This window comes from Myxine glutinosa, chromosome 1 (genome assembly GCF_964187855.1).
Source record: "Myxine glutinosa chromosome 1, kmMyxGlut1.1, whole genome shotgun sequence".
NCBI lineage: Eukaryota > Metazoa > Chordata > Myxini > Myxiniformes > Myxinidae > Myxine > Myxine glutinosa.
In genome coordinates this window covers 46357254-46378110 of record NC_136261.1, presented here as the reverse complement: position 1 = coordinate 46378110, position 20857 = coordinate 46357254, and the positions used below count along the sequence as shown (strand labels likewise).

Below are 20857 nucleotides of genomic sequence, written 5' to 3'. Positions count from 1 at the left end.
ATGTCAGACCCCTCCCCACGGCCCTCCAGGGGTCGCTTCGGCCGGGTCATCCGGACCCCCCTTAAATTGACACTGCCGGTGCAGGTCGATTCTGGAGGGGCGTGTGTAGTGGTTACCGCTGGATGTACATAATCGCCTTGCACCGGCCAGAACACGGCCAGACGCGCCTCTCCCGGGCATGCCCGGACTCACTGTTCCCGGGCACGCCCGAACCTCCCGGGCACGCCCGGTCTCGTCTTTCCCGGGCATGCCCGCTCTCGCCTTTCCAGGGCTCGCCCAGAGCGTCCGGGCATGCCCGCTATCGCCTTTGCAGGGCTCGCCCAGAGCGTCCGGGCATGCCCGCTATCGCCTTTCCAGGGCTCGCCCAGAGCGTCCGGGCATGCCCGCTATCGCCTTTCCAGGGCTCGCCCAGAGCGTCCGGGCATGCCCGCTATCGCCTTTCCAGTGCTCGCCCAGAGCGCCCGGGCACGCCCAGCCTCGACTTGCCAGGCCGCAGCCAAACACGCCCGGGCAGGTCCAGACTCGCCTTTCCAAGGCTCGCCCTTGATACCGGGGCATGCCCGGTATAGCTTTTGCCGGGCAAACTTCCCGACATAAATGTGTATATATATTGTTGCCCGAAAAAACGGGCTTGTCAGAATACCTGAGCTGTTTTGTTTCAATAAAGCAACTCGGACGAATTCCGTCTTTGGTCGCGTCAATTCTTTCGACTCGCGTTGGAGCGCAGTTCCTTCACGGTATACAATAATGTTTCCTCCAAAGGACAAAGTGCCTTTGATCTGCAGTAAGACAACAATTGGTTGGGATTAAATCCATGTTAATGGAAACACAGGACTGGCAGATCAATGTTAATTAATTGGTGTATCTTCACCACATTGGATGTTGATTTCTATTATTGATGAGAAAAATATTGAACAATGAAAATACTCAACTTGCTGCCTTTCTGCACACATGTTTTAAAGGTTCCTCCAGATGCTTTGTGGACCTTTTGGTCTCAGTTGCAACACAGATTTTCGGGTGTGGTGCCATATTGGAAAGTAATCATCTGGATGCTGGTGAAGTTAGCAAGAAGGGCAAGGGCACAGAAAGCTGAGAGTGAAACTGGACGCTTCATAATGGAATATAAAGGTGAAGATATCATTTACATTAAACCTTCATTTGTTATATTTTGTTTCTTTGTTTATCCTGTAATTAATGTCGTCATGCTGCCTTCCCCTTCCCTCTTCTCATGCTGCCTTCCCATCCCCTCTACCATCCCCTTCCCCTCCTCTCCATCCTCCCCTTTCCCTTCCTTTCCCCCTGCCCACACTCTCCACTCCTCTCCTCTCCCCCTTCCCCTCCCTGTCCCACAATCTCCCCCTCCCCTCCCCCAACCACTACCCCTCCTTCCCCCCACCCTTCCTGCTCCCCTCCCCTCTCCCTCCTCCTCCTCCTCCTCCTCTCTCCCTCTCCTCTCTTAATTCCCATCATGAACAGCCAGGTACCTTTACGAGTTAAATAACAAAACTGGCTTCTAAATGTTGTTATACAGTACTTGCAAATCAAATAATAATATTCAAATAATTTTAACTAGAAGTGAAAAATATTTTAAGTGAAAATTCATACTGGAGTAAAAAATAAAAGATGAACCTGTGGAGCTATGCTCGCACGATAAAGCCGGACAAAATGGACGACACCAGGAACGAAGTTTCATTGAGCTATTTATTCGAGCTCAACTCGAAAGAACTCAAAAGCACTGAATAGCCCGTTAACTTAACACGGGCGGCAATTTATATCAAAAGTTCACCACACAAAAGCCACGCCTCTCAGGCGGGGCGTGGTATGCAAATAAGTCAGCCATGCCTCTCAACGGGGCGTGGTATGCAAATCGAGAGTCCGCCCGGGCAAGGCAAGTCCGGACACGTCCGGGCGAGTCCGGGCAAGTGACCGCCCGCCGGTTACGTCATTGGCCGGTGCAAGGTGATTGTGTCATGCTTCCGGTAACTGCTACATGCGCCCCCCCCAGAATTAACTTGCACCGGGAGAGTCAGTTTGAGGGGGGTCTTGATGACCCGGCCGAAACGACCCCTGGCGATTCGTGTGGGGGTGGTAGGTGGCGTGGCGGTGGATGGTCGGGCAGGGGGCTTGGTTGACGGGGGACGGCCCCGTCGTGGAGGAAGGGCCAACCGTGGAGGTTGGTCGAGGTCCAAATGGGCCGGCTTGAGGCGGTCCACGGAGATGCGGTCCGGTTTGCCGCCGATGTCAATGATGAACGACTTGTCGTCCCTCTTCAGCACATGGAAAGGTCCATCGTACGGCGGCCGGAGCGGTCCCCGGTGTGCGTCGTTCTGGATAAAAACGTACTCCGCAGTGCGAAGTGCTGGGGGGATGTGGGGTTGGAGGCAGCCGTGGTGGGACGTGGGCATGGGGGCAAATCTCCTGGCGGCCTCCTGGAGGACCGAGCGTTGGCGAGCCGCGGACCAGGGGCCTGTGGCATCAGGGATAAACTCGCCCGGCACGCGCAGTGGCTGGCCGTAGACCAGCTCGGCGGTGGAAGCCTGGAGGTCCTCTTTAGGGCCTGTTCGGAGGCCCAATAGGACCCACGGGAGCCTGTCGGCCCAACCGTCGTCCTGGAGGCTGGCCCTGAGAGTGGCCTTCATCAAGTGGTGGAACCGCTCGCACAAGCTGTCGGCTTGGGGGTGGTAGGCCGTGGTGCGGTGTAGCTTGACCCCCAAGGCCTGGGTGACCACGCCCCATATCTCGGAGGTGAATTGCGGGCCTCTGTCGGAGGAGATGTCCGATGGGGCGCCGAAACGGGCAATCCAGGTGCCAATGAAGGCCTGCGCCACGTCGGCGGATGTTGTTGATGCCAGCGGGATGGCCTCCGTCCACCTGGTGGTCCTGTCCACCATCGTGAGGAGGTGGGTGAAGCCCTGCGAGGAGGGAAGGGGTCCCACCAGGTCCACATTGACGTGGTCGAAGCGCCGCGTGGGCACGTCGAATGGTGCCAACGGGGCCTGGGTGTGCCGGTGGACCTTCGCGCGCTGGCAGGCGACACAGGCGTTGGCCCAGTCGCGGACGTCCTTACAGAGCCCGTGCCAGACGAACTTTGCTGCCACGAGCTTCTGTGACACTTTCCGGCCCAGGTGGGAAAGGCCGTGGAGGGCGTCAAATATGTGCCGCTGCCATTCGGTGGGCATGATGGGGCGAGGTTGGCCCAGGGAAACGCCGCACAGGAGAACTGTGCCTGTGTCCTCCAAGGGGACGTCGGCCAACCGCAGGCCTGTGTCCGCTGTCCGGAGGGCTTGCACCGTGGGGTCGGCGGTCTGGTCGGCCGCCATGCGGGCGAAGTCCACACCGAGGTGGATGGCGTTCGCGCCGGACCGGGAGAGGCAATCGGCCACAGCGTTGTCCTTGCCCACGACGTGCCGGATGTCCGTCGTAAATTCGGACACGGCGGAGAGGTGGCGCTGCTGGCGGGCCGACCACGGCTCTGCAACCATGGCCATGGCGAAGACCAGGGGTTTTTGGTCCACAAACGCCGTGAACGGGCGGCCCTCTAAAAGATGGCGGAAGTGGCGAACGGCCAGGTAAAGGCCGAGGAGCTCGCGGTCGAAAGCGTGATACTTGCGCTCGTTAGGGCGAAGCTCCCGGCTGAAGCAGGCCAGCGGTTGCCAAGCCCCATTCACCCACTGTTCATGCACGGCGCCCACCGCGTAGTCGGAAGCGTCCGTGGTGAGGGCGATGGGTGCGTTGAGCGCCGGGTGCGTCAGCATGGTCGCGTTGGCGAGGGCCAGCTTAGCGCCTGTGAATGCCTCGTCCATCTCTTTGGTCCTGGCGACGTCGTGCTTGGCCGGCTTGCCCCGGAGGGCTTCGTACAGGGGGCACATGAGTTGGGCGGCGCGAGGCACGAACCGGTGGTAGAAATTTACCATCCCCAAAAATTCCTGTAGGGCCTTGATGGAGCAAGGGCGCGGGAAACATGTGACTGCCTCCACCTTGGTAGGCAGCGGGACGGCCCCGCTTTCATGATGCGGTGCTTTAGGAAGTCGACGGCCGTTACCCCAAACTGGCATTTCGCCGGGTTGATGATGAGGCCATGCTGGCCGAGGCACTCATAAAGCGTGCGCAGGTGGATGAGGTGCTCCGCCCGGGAAGTGCTGGCGACGAGAATGTCGTCCAAGTCGACGAAAAGGAAGGTGAGGTCGCGCAGCACGCTGTGCAACAGCCACTGGAAGGCCTGGGCCACGTTCTTAAGGCCGAACGAACGGCATGCGAAGGAACTCAAAGAGGCCAAAAGGTGTAATTAACGCCGTCTTCGGCACGTCGGCCGGCCGGACGCGTACCTGGTGGTAGCCCCGAATGAGGTCGACCTTGGAAAAGATCACCCGCCACGCCAAACGGGCGGAAAAGCCCTGTATGTGTGGTATCGGGTACCGGTCGGGGGTGGTGGCGTCGTTGAGGCGGCGGTAATCGCCGCATGGTCACCATCCGCCACCTGGTTTGGGCACGATGTGCAGGGGCGAGGCCCACGTGCTATTCGAGTGCCGCACAATGCCCAATCGCTCCAGCGCGTCGAATTCCGCCTTCGCCACGGCGAGTTTGGTCGGGTCGAGGTGACGAGCCCTGGCGTAGACCGGTGGACCTGTGGTCGGGATGTGGTGTTCGACGCCGTGTTTGATGGCGACAGCCGAAAACGTCGGCTGCGTGAGGGCGGGATGTGGTGTTCGATGCCGTGTTTGATGGCGACAGCCGAAAACGTCGGCTGCGTGAGGGCGGGAAACTCGGCGAGCAGGCGGGTGAAATTGTCCGCGGCCAGGAGCGCCAGCCTAGCTTGGTTGGTGCGGAGCCGCTCAATGAGCAAGCGAGTAAGCTGAAGGTCTCCGCGTTGATGAGCCGACGCCGTTTGACGTCCACCAAAAGCCCATGCGTGCACAGAAAATCTGCCCCCAGCAAGGCCATGGGCACGTTCGCCGTGATGAAGTCCCACATGAAGCGCTGGCCCCCGAAGCAGAATGCCATGCTGCGTGAACCGAAGGTGCGGATGGAGGAGCCATTTGCGGTGACCAAGGCGGGGCCGCAGAGCGCGGCCTGTTTGTCCTGCACCGAGGCGGTTATCACGCTCAGCTGAGCGCCGGTGTCGCACAAAAAACGCCGCCCGGACACTGTGTCCGTAATAAACAGAAGGCTGCCTGAATGGCCGACGCTCATGGCAGGCAGCGAGCGCCGGCCTGGTCGTTTCCCGACCTGCCAAAAGTGCACGGTGGGCGGCACGTTCTGGCCTTCTGCCCGAAACTGGCATGGTAGTAGCACATGGTCAGCTCTAGTGGAGGCTCCGGTGGTCGCGTCGGGTTCGGTCGACGGGGCGTCGCGGTGGCCGATGCCGCCAGTGCCGCTAACTCGGCCGGTGGTGGCACCGGTCGTGGCGCGGGTGTTGCCTCGGTCGGCCCAGGGGTCCAGGCGGCCGCTCCGACGTGTCGCCTGGCCGAGAAAAATTTATCGGCCTCCTTGGCCAGGGCGCGAGGGTCCGTGATGGGCGAATTAGCCAAAGCTAATCGTACCTGCCCAGGTAGCTGCCGGAGGAACAGCTCGCTGAAGACGAAATCTGGGCTGTGGTCACTGAGTAGAGCAAGCATGTGGTCCATGCGTTCGGATGGACGGGCCTCACCCAGCTCCGGGAGGTCGAGCAGTTGTCGTGCGCGTTCGGTCTCTGTGAGTCCAAACGCCCCGAGGAGTAGGCCTTTGAGCGCGCCGTATTTGTCGGCGTTTGGCGGGTTCTGTAGGAAGCTCAGGACCCGGGCAGCAGTGTAGGCATTGAGCGCGGAGACCACATGGTGGTAGCGCGTCATGTCCTCCGTAATGTTCCGCAGGGCGAATTGAGAATCCGCTTGGGCGAACCAGACGGCTGCGTGCGATTCCCAAAAGCCAGGGAGCTTCAACGCTACAGATGACTCCATTGCCATATTCTTGGAAAGGGGTCACCAATTGTGGAGCTATGCTCGCACGATAAAGCCGGACAAAATGGACGACACCAGGAATGAAGTTTCACTGAGCTATTTATTCTAGCTCAACTCGAAATAACTCAAAAGCACTGAATAGCCTGTTAACAAGGGTGGCAATTTATATCAAAAGTTCACCACACAAAAGCCACGCCTCTCAACGGGGCGTGGTATGCAAATCGAGAGTCCGCCCGGGCAAGGCAAGTCCGGACACGTCCGGGCGAGTCTGGGCAAGTAACCGCCCGCCGGTTACATCATCGGCCGGTTCAAGGTGATTGTGTCATGCTTCCGGTAACCGTTACAAACCGATGATTCTTTGTCCCAGGTGTTTTTGTTACGTTGTTAAAAAAACATCGAAGAGAGCATTTAAAAACCTCAAAATATAAAATAAATTGTGCTGATATAAACGTCATGTTTTTTGTTTCTGAAATATCTTTATTTTAATAGAGCAAATGTATCTGGTTATGTATGTCGTTATGTTTATATGCGACAAAAACGTCTTCTTCTTCTTCAAATAAAATTACCACCCTCTTAATTACCACCCTTCTTAATTGCGTTAAGACTGCTGAGACCCCTCAGACCTTTGATGACCACCCTTTAAATCCCCCAAGACCCTTCAGACCACCAAGACCCCTGAAGACCCAAAATACCCTGAAGACCCCAAAGACCCCGAAGACCCAAAACATCCCAAAGACCCAAAATAGCCTTCAAGGCCCCGAGGCTCAAAAAGACCCTAAGTACCCAAAAAAACCCAAAACCCCAAAGACCCAAAACACCCCAAAGACCCAAAACACCCCAAAGACCCAAAGACCCAAAACACCCTGAAGACCCGAAACACCCCAAAGACCCAAAAACAGCCAGAAGACCCAAAATATCCTGAAAACCCAAAACACCCCAAAGACCCAAAACACCCCGAAGACCCAAAACACCCCGAAGACCAAAAAGTCCCTGAATACCCAAATGGTGCCGAATACCCAAAGACTCCAATGACCCAAAACACCCCAAAGACCCAAAAGACCCTGAAGACCAAAAAGACCCTGAAGACCAAAAATACCCTGAAGACCCAAAATACCCTGAAGTCCCAAAAGACCCTGAAGACCCAAAAATACCCAAATACCGTTAAAGACCAAGAGAAACCAAAACACCCCAAAGACCCATAAATACCCAGAGGCCAGACCCAGACCCAGAGACCCAGAGACCCAAAGACCCAGAGGAAACAAAAGACCCTTAAGACCCAAAAGCCTCTGAAGACGCCAAAGACCCAAAAGACCCTGAAGACCCAAAACACCTCAAAGACCCAAAATACCCTTAAATGCCCAGAGGATCCAAAAGACCCTGAAGACCCAAATGGCCCTGAATACCCAAAACACCATGAGGACCCAAAAGACACCAAAATGGTCAAAGATGCCTACCCCTCTGAAACGACGTGTGGTGAGGCACGCGGAGCGCGCCGAGTCATGCTCGTTCTCATAATAAAGCTTTGTTGAAAATTTGTTAACAAAGCTCAAATGGTCTCCTCCATAACTCCAAAACCATGAAACTTAGTGGCCTCAAACTTTACATGCATACACCTGAACCTCTAACAGATTGCAATGATGAAAACTGGGTGTTTGTGTGTTATAACATGCTTTTTGAAGAAGATTAACGAGGTGCTCAGAAGAAAAACAACATGTCGTGGTGGACCAATATGGCAGCCCGCCATCTTGGTCAGCCCACTGCCACTCACTGAGTTTTTAAGCCGGCATTTTGTTTCGGCCTATTCAAACGTGCCTTTCTTGGAAAGACGATCGATTTATCATTACATAATTGAAGCAAGCATATCATCAAAATCTGGATTTGGATATGAGGATTGGATCATGTAGACTAAATAAATGTCCAAATCTGGAGTGAATTCTGACGAAATTTACCATATCTAGCGATTTTTATATCTTAGTGTATATATGCATTTATTTAAGCGAGGCTGTCATTCTTCTTCTGGGGTTAGTTTTTTTTAAAATTTAACCTAATAATAATTTTAACTTAATTCATACTTCCATGGGATAGGGTGTCACTCCACTGTACCTGCAATCTGTTTTTAAAATTCCTCAGCCATTTCAACCAGAAGCAATCAGCTTCCTATCGCTTGCCAAGCCAGCCGTTCCTTATCACCCATTTCGTTGGAGTGCTTGCTGGAGTGCTTAAGCTGCTTGGCGAGGGCTCTGCAAATGAAATCAGAAATACCTGTGTACGAAATTAATTAGTCACAAGACCGGGGAGGTTTGGGTGTGTTATGGCACCATTTTTGAATATGATTACCCACCACTTGGTGAACGATATTCAGGCTGCTTTTGCAAGCCATGGTGTTACAGTAGATACAGCTCCCTTTTGTTTTTGCGTACCCATTTTTTTATTGACTAACATTTTTGTGCGATATACTAACCCTCTCCTCCCTCCCCCTCCTTTCCCCCCACCCCTTTCCCTCTCTCTCCTCCAACTCCCCTTCCCTTCCCTTCCCATCCCCCAACCTCCGATCCTCCCCACCCATCTCCCTCCCTCCTCTGCTCCCCCTCTCTTCATATTCCTCTCATGAAGCAACTCATTGTTACCCGGCAACGCCGGGTACTTTTGCTAGTAATTACAATATTTGCAGAGAACTATAAAACTATGTAAGATCAATAAAGGATAACAGGGCAGGCAGTGTGGTTTTGGTGTGGTTAAGATTAATTATATTGATTTACACATTTCAAGTTAATTCTTTATCTCTTTCTTCTTACATTGAATTATCAAGTCATTCAGAATTAAAAAGCAGTAATAAACATTTAAAAAAATCAAAATATTATATGTTTTATTTGGTCTCTCTTCTCTCATCTTCAACCTGCTAATTTCAAAACAGTCAGTAAATATAAAATATTGAGGATAACTTAAACATTAAAGGCATTGAAAACCCAGTCAAAATAAAAGATGTTCAAAGGTTTGAAGAACAAAATAATTTATCCATTAATGTTCATGGACTAACAGATAAGAATGAAATCTATGTATTAAGAGATCCAAAAAAATGTTTAAATTTAAAAGTTCACATTGACCTTTATTTTAACCATGGTTCCATTTCACATTATACATTCGTTGAAAAATTATCAATATTACATACTTCTCAGAAATTAAGAGATGGGACAAAATTATTTGTAGAAGAAGCTTAAAATTATTTAATGATAAACGAGGATTCGAACAACATATGGAATATTTCCTGAATAATAAAACACTTACAATTAAAATGTATCCTGGAGATACAACTATTGGTTCACGAGTTATCAAACAGTGTGACCACTATATTCGTCATGGGTGTGTGTCTGTGTGTCTGTCTGTCCGCAGCATAACTACCCGATGATATCATCCGATCTTGATGAAACTTGGGTGGGAGGTTGATATCATGATCTAGTTGTGTCCTGCCTAGAGGGGGCGTATTGCGCCCATTGTTGGCGGAGCGACGCCCGAAAAAGATGTCTTTTTAGGGGGTAATCGATTTCAAGCTACATCTTCTCCGAGGGGTTTGGGGGAATCTGACAGGGGTTTCGATATTTGGTTAGGCCAATGTCATGTGTCTAGCCCCACAGAGCTCGATTTTTCATTTTCGCCCCAGGGTCAAGGTCACAAGGTCACGAAATTTTGAAAAGTCGATTTTTGATGGTTTTATTACATTGTTCGCTTCCTGGTAGGGTGAAATGTCGTACATGCTTTTATATTATCACATACATCATGAAATAGCAGTTTTCCAACAAAATTCAGAATCTTCGACCTTTGACCTTTGAAGGTCACAAAGGTCAAATTTTCAAAGTTGTCGGAATCGAACCGAATTTTTTCGGTATTGTGCAGCTAACTAACCTCATAACTGATTATACATTATTTTCTATCTCATTTCAAGGTCAGTAACCTTCGTTTTGACATTTCAAGGTCACAAAGGTCAAATTTTCAAAGTTGTCAGAATCGAACTTAATTTTCGCTATTGTGTAGCTAACTAGTCTCATAAAAGATAATACATTCCTATTTATATTTTTTCCATGTCGGTTTTGCCCTTTGTCATTGAATACCGCTTGCTCGTGAACCATCGTCGTCTCCTGACTTGTTAAATTTTATGTTTATAAAAAAGAATCGAACAGTATTTTGTAATCTATGCTAATTTGAATGTACCTTAGAAAAAATACTTATTTTTCTTATAATACAAATAAATCACACGAGAAAGAATATGAAAAACACATTCCATCAGGTTTATATTATTATATCAAATCATCCGTAGGTAAACAATTTAATAAAATGGAATGATACAGGGAAAAAGATGCAATGAAATAATTTATTAAAATATTACAACAACATGTAAAATAACTTACAATGTGTTATTATTTTAAAATGAGATAATGGTGAGTACAGAACGAGAAAAAGAGGCCTTTTTGAAAATACCCAAAATTGTCAAACATGTTAAATAAATTGTCATATGTTGGGGGAGTTTCGCGAAGTAGCTCATAATGCATGTAATTGGTTCATGAGTTATCAAACAGAGTGACCACTATATTCGTCATGGGTGCGTGTCTGTCTGTGTGTCTGTGTGTCTGTATGTCCGCAGCATAACTACCCGATGATATCATCCGGTCTTGATGAAACTTGGGTGGGAGGTTGATATCATGATCTAGTTGTGTCCTGCCTAGAGTGGGCGTATTGCGCCCATTGTGGGCGGAGCGACGCCCGAAAAAGATGTATTTTTAGGGGGTAATCGTGTTCAAGCTACATCTTCTCCGAGGGAGTTGGTGGAATCTGACAGGGGTTTCAGTATTTGGTTAGGCCAATGTCATCTGTCTAGCCCCACGGAGCTCGATTTTTCATTTTCGCCCCAAGGTCACAAGGCCAGGAAATTTAGAAAAGTTGATTTTTTTATGGTTTTATTACATTGTTCGCTTCCTGATAGGGTGAAATGTCGTACATGATCTTATATTATCACACACATCATGAAATACAAGTTTTCCAACAAATTTCAGAATCTTCGACCGTTGACCTTTGAAGGTCACAAAGGTCAAATTTTCAAAGTTGTCGGAATCGAACCGAATTTTCGGTATTGTGTAGCTAACTAACCTCATAACTGATTATGCATTATTTCTATCTCATTTCAAGGTCAGTAACCTTCGTTTTGACATTTCCAGACCAGCACCACACACAGTTACGTACAGCTGGCTCTTAAATGCCTGCGCACGCACCGCATTGGGGCCCTTTGTAAATAGGCATGTACACTGCATATCGGGGGCTGACACCTGCCACATGGGCCCCCGACCCCCCAGTCCGGGCCTGTTTCGGTTATAGTATGTCCTTTGTCATTGAATACCGCTCGCTCGTGAACCATCGTCGTCTCCTGACCTGTTTGAATTTTGAGACCACAACTTTTATTCGTGTTTTTCTATAACAATGCAAACTGTAAGTAACACCCCTGGTTATATCTCCAATATTCCTTCAAAAGATGAAAAATACATTTCTTTTACAAAATCAAATCCTATTCATAAAACTCATCTTCGATTTTTAGATTATTTTTAATTTATGGCATATTCTCTATCAGGTTTAGCTAAAATTTTAACATATTGTCCTGTGGATGACTCTATTAAGACAGAGCCTCCATGGATGGCTAATCGAGCTTACTTTGAGGCGTTTCCAATTGATGGCAGACAATACGCGAGGAGGGGGGGGGGGGAGGTTTGGGGGAGAATGCCGACTTACCTGGGTGGCCTCGACGATGTCTTCACCCTTTGAAAATGACTCACAGAAACGGAATTTATGTGCAAAAATCAACCGCGGCTTTATTGCCGGACTCCGAGAACAAAGAAACGCGCCGGTAAAAACTAAACTCCTATATCGGGACGTCCCCAAACCTCACTACAAATAAAAGACAAATGGAAAGGATAAATGAAAGAAAAGGTTGTGCTTGTGGATGCGTCTTATCTCTGTCTGGATGCAGTGTCCGTCAGGAATCGTTGGGTCCGAGCACATCGCCCGACCCCAGATCCGGTTGGCGCGAACCGCTCGGTCATTGGCGCGAACACCGGCCTCGATGCATGGTTTGTCCCACGCCACAGCACTCGTCCACAGGCACCAGGAGCCAGAACAACAGGGGAGGACGATTGTCGGCGCCCAACAGGCAAAGGTACACAAGGGGAGAGAGAGAGGAGAGAGAGGAGAGAGAGGAGAGAGGAGAGAGGAGAGAGGAGAGAGAGGAGAGAGGAGAGAGGAGAGAGGAGAGAGGAGAGAGAGAGAGAGGTCCGGGCAGGAAGAATCCAAAAACGAGAAGAAGGAAATGTCGGCCAGCGATTGGTTTTACTGGTCGTCTCCTGATGTCAGCTCTCCTCCATCCACCCCCCCACCCCCCAACCAGTGCGTCGCTTCTTCATAGTTTTTCGTGCCCTCTTTACGTCACCGTCGCTTCTCCTCCAATCAGTGCATTGCTTCTTGTGGTTCTTTCGCGCCCTCCTCACTGATTGACCATGGTGTCATTGGTCGGTGGCAAATCAGTGTGGCACGTCCTTCACCTTCCTTATTCTCCTGACCTGAACTGGTTGTTACTCGCCCCTCCCCTGGCCAATCACGAGTTCTCCTGTGCGTGGCTCCCAGACTGCCTGTTCGATGTTTGCCTGCCATGCCGCCTTAGTGTGCGGTCACTTCCGGTCTGTTTTCCATAAGTTATTGTGGCTGAGGGGGGGATTTAATTAATGTGGTGCGCTATTGGGCCAAACTAATGTGTATGAGTGCATTGCCATACGGGACACCCGAATGATCACAGAGGGAACGATGTACAATGGAATCTTATCCTTATGCCCTAATTCTAGTTACAAAGCCCCACCCCCTCATGGCGGGGACACAGATACGCAGCTTACCCCGGCAAACCGGGCTGGACAGATCCCTGACTTACTTACATCGAGATGGTTCTTCTTCTTCACGACATCGGAGCACGTACCTATGCAGATCTACCTGAATCTATATATCCCCCTACCCAAAATTCATAACAATATTTTCCAACTGTATACAAAGAGTTTAGTGATAAAAAGAATTTCCCAAAAGAAAGATTATTTTGAAAATTTAATGAAACTATTGTCATGTAAAGAAGACTTTTATGACAGATTGAACGATCATCATATTTCTAACAAAGACTATGAACATGAACCAAGGTATGGGAGTTTAATTAACATGAAAAACATGGGAGAATATTACGAACTTTATTTACTAATGGACATTCGACTACTAACAGATACTTTTGAAGAAATTAGAAAAACCTGCTTAGATAAAGATTCTTAGAATATTGAGCCTGCTCCTTGAACACAGCATCAGGATTAGCTTGGAAATCAGTTCAAAAGATGACACAACAAAATTCGATTTATCTTAATGTTTGAACTTGTTAAAAGTGGAGGCATTTCACAACTGCGATCAGAGATATGCAAAAGCAAAAAATACGTGTATATCTTAACGGATATGATGAAAATAATGAATTAAATTATCTTATTATGTTGACATAAACAACCTGTACAAACATGTGATATCTCAATGCTTAAGGATGAGTGGATTTAAATTGAGCAATTTAAAACAAATGGTGGATTCAGGGGTTGCCGATTGAGACGAGACATCTTGGAGGCGAGTGGACATAGTGTACCTCAATCCTATCCTACCAGCCTGTTGTCAATATGAGAAAAGCCAGGTGTTGGCTTAATGGCTAAACTGGCTAGCTTGTAAACTCAGGGTCCTACGTTTAAGCCCCTGTTGTGCCGTTGAATTAACACCATGTGGGTTGTCTCAGCCTGTCATCCTTGCTAGGTTGGCAAAATGAGTGCCAGCTGACTGGTAATGGGGAGTGGTTGGGGGTGGGGGGTTGTTGGCGTTGTCAAGGTTGAAAGTTGTCACACCTTCTATTATGGCTAATTCATTGAGGACTATCATTGAGATTTCTTTTTTGGTGGATGGGAATGCGAAGTCCTGGTAGTCCTGGTGTAATTAGCTATTGATAGAATGGCCAGTCCATGAAACACTATTCATGATGACAAAACTGTTCTTTATTATTGCTAATTATTTGTAGACAACTCTTGTATGGTGCTGTTCTCTATTGCGTTCTCATCTTGTGTAATACTGCGCATTGTTATTTGCATATTCTGTATCTATTATCTTATTCTAATATCTACCATCGCTTTCTTTGTCTTGCAGATTGATTGTTCATCGTTGTTGCTAATAAACCTGCATTCAATTGATACATTCTTGTTTATGAACAATCAACTCATCTGAAGATGCCTGCTGCAGTCTGCCCCTTCCCGAGCTGTGTCTACGTTACTGACAGCACTGACAATGCCGTTGCTGCTATCCAGCTCTCCATCCACGCCATGACCCACACGTCCATTGCACCAGCCAAACCGGACAAAGTCAGCCGTCCTCGTATCCAAACCGGCGGTACCAGCGAAGATTGGCAATATTTCACCAGAAGATGGGATGGTTACAAGGCAGCGACCCAGATAATCGGCAATGATGTTCGCGTTCAACTCCTTGAATGTTGTGATGATAACCTACGACGTGACCTCCACCGCAGCAACCCACGCATTGAAATCAAGGACGAGGCAGCTATACTACAAGCCATTCGGTCCCTTGCTGTCCGAGAGGAGAATACCATGGTGTCCCGCGTAAACCTCCACAACATGCGACAGGACCGAGAAGAACCAATTCGTACCTACGCAGCCCGTCTGGCTGGTCAAGCTGAGATCTGCAAGTTTTCTGTTGTATGCTCATGCAATCCCCCTACTGATGTCAACTACACCAAGGACATGGTTCGCGATGTCCTATGTCGGGGACTCGCCGATCAAGATATACAACAGGACATTCTCGGCGATCAAAATCAGAACATGAGCTTGGAGGAAGTTCTCATTTTCGTCGAGGCCAAGGAAGCAGGGAAACGTTCCCAGAATGCCTTGCTCGATAGTGAAGGCGCTCATGGCGCAAGCCAATACAAAAACTGGAAGAACAAAAGAGCCCTGATCACTACCGACAAGCAGGCGGCCATTTGTAGTTATTGCGGCAAAACTGGTCATGGCAAACAGCCGAACATCGACCAAAGGCGTCAATTCTGCAATGCCTACGGGAAAACATGCAGTAAATGCGCCACTCGCGGCCATTTTGCACATGTCTGCCGGGGAGGCACGAAAAAGGCGGACAACAAACCTACGGACAAATCAATGGATGCTCATGATGTGGATGAAAGCAGCCAGGTCCACGATCTCCTCTGCTCTGTCACGGAACGAGAAACGGCCATTTGGAAGCCGCAAATTAAAAGGGCCATGGCCACCTTGTCAACTCCACTACACCTCGACCACCATATATTTGACCACCTCTCTGGCTGGACCAAGAAGAAGTCTCAACCACAGCCGTACATAAAACTCATAGCACGGATCGATAAGGAATCTTATGACCATTTCGGCCAGCCACTGTCATCCCGACCAAAATCGGCCAGGCTCCAGGCCATGGCCGACACTGGCTGTCAAAGCTGCCTCACAGGACTTAATATTTTCCACAAACTCGGGCTGCGTAATGAAGACCTGTTACCTGTCAACCTGAAGATGAATGCTGTTAACAGTGGAAGGGTCCGGATTATCGGCGCCATGCTCCTACACCTGTCTGGTCGCACAGCCAATGGCGACATTATTGAAACCCGACAAATCTGCTACATCTCACCTGACACACGGAACATGTATCTCAGTCGTGAAGCATGCGTCGATCTAGGCCTCGTGTCTAGTAGCTTCCCAACCATTGGCGAATCCAACACAGTTGGTGCTGCAGTGGCAGCAGTTATCGATGCAAATTGTAACTGCCCGGTAAGATCGCTTCCCCCTACACTGCCTACATCTATCCCATTTCCGGCCACTGACGAGAACCGAGAGAGGCTGGAGAAATGGCTACTGGAGTACTACAAAAGCAGCACATTCAATGTCTGCGAACACCAGCCACTACCCCACATGGAAGGTTCGCCTCTCACACTGATGGTTGACCCCGAGGCAACACCAAAAGCGGTGCACACCCCAGTGCCTGTCCCCTTACACTGGCAGGCAGAAGTCAAGGCTGGCATCGATCGCGACATCAGGTTAGGGGTTCTGGAACCGGTGCCAATTGGTGAACCAGTGACATGGTGCAGCAGAATGGTCGTCTGTCCAAAGAAGGATGGGACCCCACGGAGGACAGTTGATCTGCAACCACTGAATGCGCACTGCACACGTGAGACCCACCACACCCAGTCACCCTTCCATCAAGCAATGGCGGTGCCACATAACACCAAAAAGACGGTAACAGACGCCTGGAATGGCTATCACAGCGTTCCAATCAGAGAATGTGACCGCCATCTGACAACGTTCATCACACCATGGGGCCGATACCGTTACTGCACCACTCCCCAAGGTTACATCGCTTCAGGTGATGGATACTCCAGACGATTTGACGAAATCGTATCGGACTTCAAAAACAAGTCCAAATGTATTGATGATACCATCATGTGGAGCGACACATTGGAAGAGAGCTTTTTTCAGACATGCAACTGGCTCGACCTGTGCGGCCGTAATGGGATTACGCAAAATCCGACGAAATTCCATTTTGGTCAGGACACGGTCGAATTCGCTGGATTCGAGATCACCATGGACAGTGTACGACCATGCCAAAGGTATCTCCAAGCGATACAGGACTTCCCCACACCAAAAACAATTACTGACATTCGCTCCTGGTTTGGGCTAGTCAATCAGGTAACATACTGCTTCAGCATGACCGAGAGGATGCGACCTTTTCGGGACCTCCTAAAACCATGCACCCCCTTCTACTGGGATGCAACACTACAATCCCTATTCGAAGAATCAAAACGACTCATCATATCTGAAGTCGCAAATGGGGTCCGGATCTTTGACAAGGAACGGACAACATGTCTCGCAACTGACTGGTCGAAGGATGGGATTGGCTTCTGGCTCCTCCAAAAACACTGCAGATGCCCTGGTGAAACCCCACAGTGCTGCCCCGATGGCTGGAAAATCACCCTTGCTGGAGGCCGCTTCACCCATGCAGCGGAGTCGCGCTATGCTCCGATAGAGGGTGAAGCTCTAGCAGTGGCGGACAGCCTGGAAAAAGTAAAGTATTTTGTGTTGGGATGCAAGAACCTGATTATTGCCGTCGATCACAAGCCCTTAATCAAGCTTCTTGGTGACAGACGATTAGAGGACATCCATAACACGCGGCTTGCCAACTTGAAAGAAAGGACCCTAGCATATCGTTTCCGAATTATCCACATCCCGGGAAAACGACACTGCGTACCAGATGCGATTTCACGACATCCGTCGGGTGCCAGACCATCGGAACGACTGCCACTGGTGGATGACATTTCCTCCATTATGGATGTGGCCACATCGACTACACTAAGACAGCACACCTTGACTGGGCTGTGGACCACAGATGACGACTCTGGCATGGAAATGGCTATTTCTATGGCAGCCATCAAGACACTCGATTCTGTGCGGTCCGTCACTTGGGACGATGTTCGGGACGAAACAGCAAGTGACACTCAGATGCTGCAGTTACTCAATTCTATTGAGCAGGGTCTACCTGCCAGTCGGGACGATTTCCCTGTGTCCATTTTGGAATACTTTCCCTTCCGTGAACACCTCTACACTATTGATGGCATAGTGGTCTACAAGGGGAGGATTATCATCCCACCGAAGCTACGGAAGCTTGTCCTTGAGAATCTTCATGCTGCTCACCAAGGAGTCACGGCTATGACCACCCGGGCCAGCAGCTCGATCTTTTGGCCTGGAATCACTCCCCAGATTCATGAGATGCGCAATCGCTGCTCACACTGCAATCGGATGGCCCCATCGCACCCAAGTGCTCCACCTACAGCCTCAGCTGAACCTGCCTACCCTTTCCAGTACGTTTGTTCAGATTACTTTCATCACAAGGGTCGGAGTTATTTGGTCACCGTTGATCGTTACTCTAATTGGCCAATCATTCAGCTAACTACTGGCGGGGCACAAGGCCTAGTGAAATGTCTGCGGTCGAACTTCGCCACTTATGGTATCCCCGACGAATTGGCATCTGACTGTGGGCCAGAATTCACGGCACATGACACCCAAGACTTCTTGCGTCGGTGGGGCGTTAACCATCGGTTGTCATCCACTGCCTTCCCACACAGCAACTGTCGTGCCGAGATCGCAGTCAAAACATCGAAAAGAATGATCACCGATAACACTGGTTCCAATGGTGAACTAGACACTGATCGGTTCCAACGTGCAATACTCCAGTACCGGAATGCACCGGATCAGGACACTAGGTTGTCTCCAGCCATGATCATCTTCAAGAGGCCAGTCAAGGACTTCATACCCATCATCCCAGGCAGATACTTGCCATCGGACACCTGGCGGGAAACACGCAACAATCGTGAGGAAGCTTTGCGCATTCGGCATGCCAGGGAGATCGAAAGACTCTCTGAACACACGACAAAACTACCTCCACTGGCCGTCGGGGACCATGTCCGGATCCAGAACCAGACCGGCCTGGAACCACGAAAATGGGACCGGACCGGAACCGTGATTGAGGTAAAACAATTCGATCAATACGTTGTCAAGGTGGATGGCTCCGGAAGAATCACTCTCCGGAATCGTAAGTTCCTGCGACGTTTTACGCCTTTCAGCATGACAACTCCCACTACGACTGGCAAAAGTGGCATGCTGCCAACCGTTATGCCAAGTGTTATGCCAATCGTACCGAAATACTTAATGTCTGGTACCCAACCCATCGCCGCTCCAAGAGTCTGTCTCAATCCTGTTACCACTCCCCAGAAGGGTGAACCCCAACATGTCATTGCGCCGGGCTTACCATCACAGACACTCCGCTCCACCACCGCGATGACACCACCCGCGAGAGTCGCTAACCAACCACATGTGCAGACCACCGCCACACCTCCACGGTCACTGCCTATTTCTGCCCCCTTGACGGTTCGGGTGATGATGGACCAGCTGGAGGGGACTCCGGCGTCGGACAGGGCGATAGTGAACCACCCACCGGAGACTCCCACAATGGACCAGGAAATTACGAACTGCCCTCAGAGGACTCCGACGATTGATCGGGTGGTGACGGGCCGCCCGAAGCGAATTATCAAACCACCAGCCCGATTCAATTCAGAAGAATATCAATTATAAACTCATGTGATCCTTTTTCTCGGTCTCCAGTTTCGTTCTATTCTGTGTCACAATTGAACGTTTTTGGGAAAGGGAGATAGACAACTCTTGTATGGTGCTGTTCTCTATTGCGTTCTCATCTTGTGTAATACTGCGCATTGTTATTTGCATATTCTGTATCTATTATCTTATTCTAATATCTACCATCGCTTTCTTTGTCTTGCAGATTGATTGTTCATCGTTGTTGCTAATAAACCTGCATTCAATTGATACATTCTTGTTTAATTTGTTCTCCAACCAACAGCAACACCTTGACAAAACCATTACGATGTGCTATCCTGCGACCCCTGAAAGACGTCTCGGAGAGTGAATCAAGCAGGGCAAGGGTTAAATATGGCACAAGTAGAAAAAGTATCATAGCTGAAGAAATGAATTATATTATTGTTTCAAAAACATTCACATGCCAATGAGTAAAACTTATCGATCTGTAATTACCGGTACCTGTTTTTTTTTCCATGAAACATCATAGTTGGATTGAATCCTCTTTGGATACCCATAGTTCATGTTTCTTCAAGTGATTAAACTTAATGATCTAATTGTTTATAGTAATGCAAGTCAATATTCTAAAAATGATACATCAGAACACTCATCTTTGTGAAAGTGAGTACATTTCTGTGTTGAGATACAAGAGGAACAATGGATTTTTACTCCTGTGGGAAATTAAGTGTGGCTGAAGTGTTCTTGTTGTTTTTGTTGTGGTTGTTGTTGAAAAGCACTGGAAAGTTCTCTCGAACAAGCCCGCAACACAGAGACAACCAATCGATCAACCAGGAGCGACACAGATACCCCCCATATCCAGGATGGTGTACCACCACCTTCACGAAGTTAGGGCCATGACAGAGTTAGAGAGAAAGAGAAAGAGAAAGAGAAAGAGAAAGAGAAAGAGGAAGAGGATGTGTCATCCCCCATCCAAAGCCATGATATATTCTACACCCGTTAAATCACCCACACCCCAACAAAATGTTGCTTAAGTATCCTTCTACAAGTCAAGACCATGTATAAAGAATATATATATATATATATATATTCTTTACAGTGCATTCACAAAGTATTCTGTATATATATATATATATATATGTTGGAACCCATCTGTGGATCGGTCCCATCGGCCGATGGGTCTGACCCATCTGTGGATGCACGAGAAATGACAATGCAGACCCATCGGCCGATGGGTCTGCGCGATCTGCGGATGTGTTGTTCACCTTGAAGGAATGTGTTGACAGAATGGTGCTCTTCAATCAGGTACACAGTCATTGGAATTACATGTGGTAGGAATTTAACAGAGATGAATTTAAAATGTTTTATTATCTATTTCTACCCATCTATTTATACATTTTGTCAATACATTTTGTAATTAACAGATACATGGCAGTTTTAGTAAAGCTTTACATAACATACTCAACATTCATACAAAACATTAGGTGTTCTTCTGATAATGGCGGAGGGGAATGTTAAATTCCTTTATATTAAATTAAATAAAATAAAATTTAAATTAAATAAAAAAATAAAATTTAAATTTAAAAAATAAAAGTTAAATAAAACATTTAAAATTCATCTCTGTTAAATTACTACCACATGGAATTCCAATGACTGTGTACCTGATTGAAGAGCACAATTCTGTCAACACATTCCTTCAAG

The 20857-nt window shown here is 48.8% G+C and overlaps 1 long non-coding RNA gene across 1 annotated transcript; it reads left to right on the top strand.

The window, feature by feature from the left end:
- The first annotated feature begins 1045 nt into the window (after positions 1–1045).
- On the top strand, positions 1046–19650 carry LOC144889716 (uncharacterized). Its single transcript, XR_013622017.1, has 2 exons — positions 1046–1128; positions 19464–19650. It is a non-coding gene; the product is annotated as an uncharacterized LOC144889716 (long non-coding RNA).
- The last annotated feature ends 1207 nt before the right edge of the window (positions 19651–20857 follow it).